Below are 7,604 nucleotides of genomic sequence, written 5' to 3' on the forward strand. Positions count from 1 at the left end.
ATCTACCAGATGCATCTCTCAATTTAAGCCATATGACATAGGTGATTTATGATTTTCTTTTATATCAGGTCATTATCCATTATAATGAACCTCTACATAGATTGTTGGCTTAGGATATCCTGTATATGCTTACCTACATTAGTTTATCTCATATGAAGATAAAAATATTACAGTGATTACTTAAGTGTTACACTTTAAAGGCTTATTAATACTTTCTTCATGTGATTTTGATTAAAGAACACTCGTATAAACAGTTCAAAGATTTTGGAGGCATCTCAGGAATGTATTTATATTTCTACAGTATTTGCATACATACATTTAATATATAAAAGTGTCTATAGTATATATATATATGATATAATTATATATTTATATATATATGTAACATATGTACTATGTATATATATATATAATTTTATATATATATATTATATATATATGATATATATATTTCCCATATGATTACATATGATATATATATTATATATATATAAATATTGATATATAAACATTATTATATATAGTTATATTATATGATGTATATTAGGAATAGTATGTATATCGATATAGTATATATATAAATATATATAATATATATTATGATATGAACATGTATAGTAATAATGAATATATATAAACCCTCCCCCCCCCCATATATAACATATTTACTATACCCATACAATATGTACATTTATATATAAATATTTAATATATAGTAATATATATATATATATATAATTAAATATAAGTACATATGTATATATATTATATATAATATATATATATATATTTATATTCTATTATACATATGTACATAATATAGTTATATATATTAAATATACTATCTATATATATATAGGAGTACATATCTATATATATATTTATATATATATATATAGTACTATATGATATGTACATTAGTTGAATTAAATATATATATATAATATACTTATCTATTATATATCATCTACATATATATATATATGATACATATTGTGTACTATATACCTGGAGGTACTTATATATTTATAATACTATTATACTTAACTAAGTTAATAATGATGTACATTCCCGTGTGTTTTCCTATGGTATATATATTCTAATATATGTTATAATATATATATAAATTATATATATATATATTATAATACACTAAATCAGTACATATGTATATATATATAATTTATATATAGTTATATATATAATATATATATACATATGGTACAAATATATATTATATATATATATATATGATATATTGGAGTATTATATATATATTTATATATAATTTCATATTATATATATATATATTAAAGAATATATTATATATACTTATGTACTGATATATATATATGTATATATATATAAATATATTTCTAAATTCTATTATGTATATTTAATATATATATTCGCTAAAATATATATATAATATATTACAATATTGATATGGTTATGTATATATCATATAATATAGTATATAAAGTTATAATATAAATTATTATATATTAATATATATGTATATAGATGTTATATTGGTGTATATATATGTCTTATATACTATATATATAATTTAATATATAAATATATGAATCTATATATATTATATATATAATATATATATTACATAATAGTATATATACATATCTATAATTTATGCGATACCTATGTATATCTTTAATATCGAAATTAGTTATATATATATATATATATATAATCTATATATATTAATAGATTATAAATAATATATACATATAGTAAATATGTGTAAAATATATATTATATATATATATATATATATATATATATTTAAAAAATATATACATATGTACATATATATATAAATCTATATATTATTATATAGATATACTATATATACTATACATATGTACTATATATATAACTTATTTAAATATATATATATATATATATAATTATATAACATATGTAACATATATATATATGTGAATATTATTATATATATATCCATATATACATTATAAATATGTATATATATATAGTAATTTGTATAAATAGTTATATATCTATATATATATATATAGATATATATATTTCTCTATATAACCATATGTTACATATGTGTATATATAATTATAATACAAATTATATTATATATTTTATCTTATATCATATGTCACATATGACATATATATCAATTATATATATATCTTCATATTTTTAAATATATACACATTGTACATATAACTTATATATATATAAATATATTCATGTAAATATATATCAATATATAATATATATAATCTGTTAACAAATGAGTTTATATATATTTATATTCTATATATATATATATATATAATATCTAAATATATATATAATTATATATAAGTTATTACATGTATACTATATATATTATATATATATATATATTATATAATATACACATATAGTTCATATGAATATATATATATATATATATATATATATATATATATATTATATATATATATAATATCACTATACTTATATATATATATAATATAATATATATGTACAAATGATAAACCTATATATATATCTATATCCATATTTAACTTATGTACATCAGTAATATATATATATATATATATACATATATATATATGTACAATACGGTATAGAAATATATATAAAAATATATATATATTATATATAATTAAAATATATATATATATATTAAAAACATATGTAACTATGTATCTATATATATACTATATATATATATTATATATTATTAAATAAAATATACCATTGGTACCAATATATATATTGTACCAAATGTTATTAATATATTATATATATAAATATATAAATTATATATATGTACATATGGTACTATCTATATTAAATATATATTATATATATATTAAATTTATATATCTTTATATATATACACTTATGAACATATGTATTATAAATATATCTATATATATATATATATATATATCTTAATACTATATATAACATATGTAAATATATTATGTATATATATATGTATTATTATATATAAATTATATATATATATATTATATATACATTTATAAATATATATATATAAAACTCTATATATTACATATATTATACATATTATACATATATCTATCTATATATATATATATTATAATATTATATATATATAATATTACATATAATATATTATGCATATATTATATATATATATAAATATATATATGTACATATAATATATCTTATATATTAATATATATATATATTAATAATATATATATATATACTATGAAGATATATTTACATATATATATTATATATCTATATATATATAATATATATCGTACTATATATTTATTTTATATCTATATATATCTATATCTATATAATATGTATATATATATACATATATATTTATATATTTTTATATATATATATTTATATATCATTTATATTACCATACACATATATATCTATAACATAAATAAGTATATATTATATAATACATAAACATTATATATCTATTATATAAATTTATTTATATTATATATATATATCTATAATGTATATATAAATTTTAAATATATATTATATTATATAATCTATATATATATATATATGTAATATATATAAATATATATGTATTTTATTATAATATATTATCTATATTATATATATATATATACACTACCTACATTTCATACTTACACTACATAATCATAAATACATAAATAATCCATACATCAAACCTCCATACATAACCATACAAACATAATACCATACATACATACAATGTATGTTATGTATGTGTGTGTATATGTATAAAATACATATATATATATATATTATAATCTATATATATATATTATATATATATATATATGTATATTATGTATTATATATATATATATATTATATATTAAATATATATCTATATTAATATATATAACTACATGTATGTATGTATGTATATATATATATATATAAAATATTATATATATATATATATTATATCTATATCTATATTATAAATCTATATATTAACCTCTATCAATACAAATATATACATATATACATAATATAAATCATAATCTATTATATATATATTGTTTTTATATATTTTTTTTAGCGGGGAGGATGAAAGATATTAAAAGTCAGTGATTGTGTAAGTTTAGTAGATGTAAAATGGAAAAAAGTGTGGCATGATTCACGTAATATTTAGCTGACAGATTCTTGGTGTCAATCTGTAATTAGGTGAATGTTACTGATTTCACTTTTTACAGTTTGTGATATATGTGGGAAACATTTAGTCAACTACGCTAGCTTAGATGCATCGCAATACTCATGAAGCTGTCGAGAAGCCTATTTCTGCCTCTTCCAAATTGTGTAAGTGAGTGCTTTAGGTTTTTTTTGATTTTAAATTGATGGTCATTAAGCTTAATATTTCTCCTTCTCATTTTCTTCTTTCTGGTTTTTACTTATTAATTATTAAACTTTATAATGTGATTTTTTCTTAAACACCGATCTTTTAACCCAAAAAAAAAACAAATTGGCAACCACATGGAGAAGCATGAAAAGAGCAAGATATACGTGTGGCATTTGTGACAAATGTTTTGCTAAAGGTACAAAAGTCCCCTTTTTTTATTTGGAAGTATCCTAGAAATTTTCTTCATACGTAAAGTTTATTCATAAGATGGTAAGCCAAGAAATAATTATATTGATTGGGCTTTTAAAAATATCACTTCAGAACCCAACAATTTTTTATTGGCGTTCGAAAAATTAAATTTATTTGTTACTTGCAAACAGATTATTTTACAGTAAGATTTTTTAAGTAAAATTAAATTTTTTAATAAAGTATTTTTGATATATATTATCTTATTAAAGTATGTAAATTTTTTCCTTTTCCAGCAAAAATTAACAAGTCATAGGCCCCCCCATGCACTAGATTACAAAGGAACTACACATCCCAAAAAACCCAGAAAACCAACGAAAGGACAAAGGTGTTTCACGAGGGGGGGGGGGGGGGGCACGTTTGCCGTTTTGTCTGGCTTTTAAAGTTGAAGAAAGCTGGAAGTCAAAAACCTGAAGTCTTCCTGAAAAAGGTCTGGCAGGGGGGAAGAAAGGAGTAGAGGTAAAGGATAGAAGAAATGGAGTGTGATGATGTAAAACTGTTTTAAAAAAAAGTTTATCCATTTATTAATTAAATATGCCAAGGGAAAAGTGCTTGATAATAAAGCTTAGAATTTAGCTAGTACTGCTTAAATGCTTTTTAGCTGTGAAGTGTATCAGGTTCATTAATTACAGTTGTATCCTTTTTTTTAAAATTTATTTTTATGTATGTTTTGGGTGAAAAACTTAGTAGAGTATTCCCGTAGGAAGTATGTTTTTCTTGTTTCAAAGGGTTATGAAAAGGAACTAATAAACCCCCATTTTTGTTTTTAATTTACATTTTTTTGACAAGTCAAGACCAATGTGTCTATACAAATGTAACTGCATGAGTATATATATAGGTAACTATGTAAAACAGGTATTTAGAGGGAGAGACCATAATGTGATAGGACGTCATCTAGCTGGAGCAAACTATTCCCATGATGTGATAGCACATCATCTGGCACGAATGGGTTAAAGAGCACCTAACAAGGTTTTATTATATTTATTATAGGTCGGAGACTTTTTGTTTTTTGCGTGGGGGGGGTTGCCGCCGAGGAGGGGGTCTACTAAGCACTATCCTCAGAGAGTGATGACACATAGTAATATGCCGACCTCTAGTTTTAAAGTGCCAGTGATATAGGATGTCCAGGCAGAATGAGAAAATGATGGTGATCTAGTCTATGTGTAGCATTTGCAATGATCCTCTGTGCTAGTAAGGCTGTTTTGTGTTGTGGTACTCGCAGATGTAAGCACATGTCTCCTTCCTCTTCTCCATCTCTTTATTTATTTTCTTTAGGGATAATTATTTCTTTCATATTTGATTATGAAAAGGCAAACATGAAAAAAGTGAAGATGCAATTTGTCCTCCCACAAAACTGAAATAATTTTATCACACTTAGTGTATAGAGCTGATATGGTCCCTCCCTGTACTCCAATTCTAGTCTACTACTACATTGATAAACACTGGCATATGTAAATCTTACAAGGTACTAACCCATTACTGATGGGGGATAGATTCGCTTGCCCAGTTTCCAGGATGGGTTTTATTTTAGAGCAAGGCAATTTCACGCAAAATACTTTAACTTTCCCTACTCTCTTTCAGTCACTCATTGTAAAACTACAGCCATTTTTGTATGTTTTATTGTGTTTAGAGAATTATATTTGTCATATGACGCTCTATCAATGCTTCAGTTGACTAAAATTGTAGTATAGGATCCATATCAGCTCATTATTCTCTTTATACTCAGTGTGATAGCAGCAATGCTGTTTTAGGGTAGTACAAAAAGCAACTATTTTTTTTGTATTTGTATATTATGAACAAATACAAAATATATAAGCATCTGCAATGAATACAACATGAAGAGGTAGAAAAAGAGCAAGGAAACCTATGCTTATAACTGTGAGTGCCACAGTAAAAGTTATCCCTACTGACACAGGGGCACATTTTAGACACTGGGCATGGTTTGAGCCACCTGCCTCTTTTGATTCTGGCTGCACTTCCTTCATCGGTGGTACTTTAGTGCAAGAGGTCAGCAACTTACTGTGTGCCATTGCTCTATAAAGATAGTGCTTGCTAGAGAGAGTGGATGGGTGCCATTCAAAGCTCTCTCTTCTGTTGGTGCTAGAAGAAAGCAGTACCATCTAGGTTTTGGATGTTAAGTTTGCTTAATATTATGATAATTATAGTATTTATCATTGCAATTGTCATCATCACTCAATCCTTACTCACAGCACAATAAAACAGCACAGTGATCTTAAAATCCCCGAGTCATGTACATCATGACGTCTGTCGTCAGGCTAAAGCTCCTGCATCATGTATGAAATTATACCCATCTGTAATGGGTTAAAATACTAAAAAAGTGTTTTATAACAAATTAATGAAAGTGAGTGCAAAAGTTGAAAAATGTTGGTTGAATCTCCCTCACTCTGAAATAAAACCTATCTGGCATGCATTGCAGCTGGCACTAATGGTAGTCCCTGGAGCCAGTCAAGCAAATCTATTCTTATATGCAACAGCCTGCATTTGGTTAAGTGTATTTTTTTTTCTCTTTTTCAGAATTATGTCAATGCTAAAACTGACTATTGGAATATTACCTGTGACTATGACAGATATTCACAGTATATAGGAGAGCATACTGTTGAAGTTAAGTTAAGAAGAAAGTAGCGGATTTATCTGGATTTCCCCCAAAGCTACAGCTAAAACAAATTTCAATCTCTACAGTAAAGTTTTAGATTTCATCTATTATAGAATGATAACATAAGGATCATCAGAATTCCTTACATTAAATAAATATCTATATAGATATATATATATATATATATTTATTTATATATATATATTATATATATATATGTATATATAATGTATATATATTGTATATATAAATAAAATAATATATAGTATAAAATATAATTAATATATAAATATATGTATAGTTATATATTTATGTGTGTGTGTGTAAGTGTATATA

General features: G+C 22.0%; 1 pseudogene across 1 annotated transcript in view; it reads left to right on the plus strand.

Annotated features, from left to right (window-relative positions):
* The window catches only part of LOC147466396 (uncharacterized), a 17,135-nt pseudogene extending 9,838 nt beyond the window's left edge, over positions 1-7,297 (plus strand). Inside the window, exons 5-10 of the transcript XR_015190899.1 lie at positions 1-20; positions 4,249-4,369; positions 4,502-4,612; positions 4,891-4,982; positions 6,583-6,644; positions 7,190-7,297. The exon at positions 1-20 is cut by the window's left edge and continues 130 nt beyond it. The product of XR_015190899.1 is annotated as an uncharacterized LOC147466396 (transcript). The remainder of the gene's footprint in view (positions 21-4,248; positions 4,370-4,501; positions 4,613-4,890; positions 4,983-6,582; positions 6,645-7,189) is intronic.
* Positions 7,298-7,604: the final 307 nt, after the last annotated feature.

This window comes from Penaeus japonicus, unplaced genomic scaffold (assembly GCF_977035675.1).
Source record: "Penaeus japonicus unplaced genomic scaffold, GWHDUDI00000001_assembly GWHDUDI00001319, whole genome shotgun sequence".
Taxonomy (NCBI): Eukaryota; Metazoa; Arthropoda; class Malacostraca; order Decapoda; family Penaeidae; genus Penaeus; species Penaeus japonicus.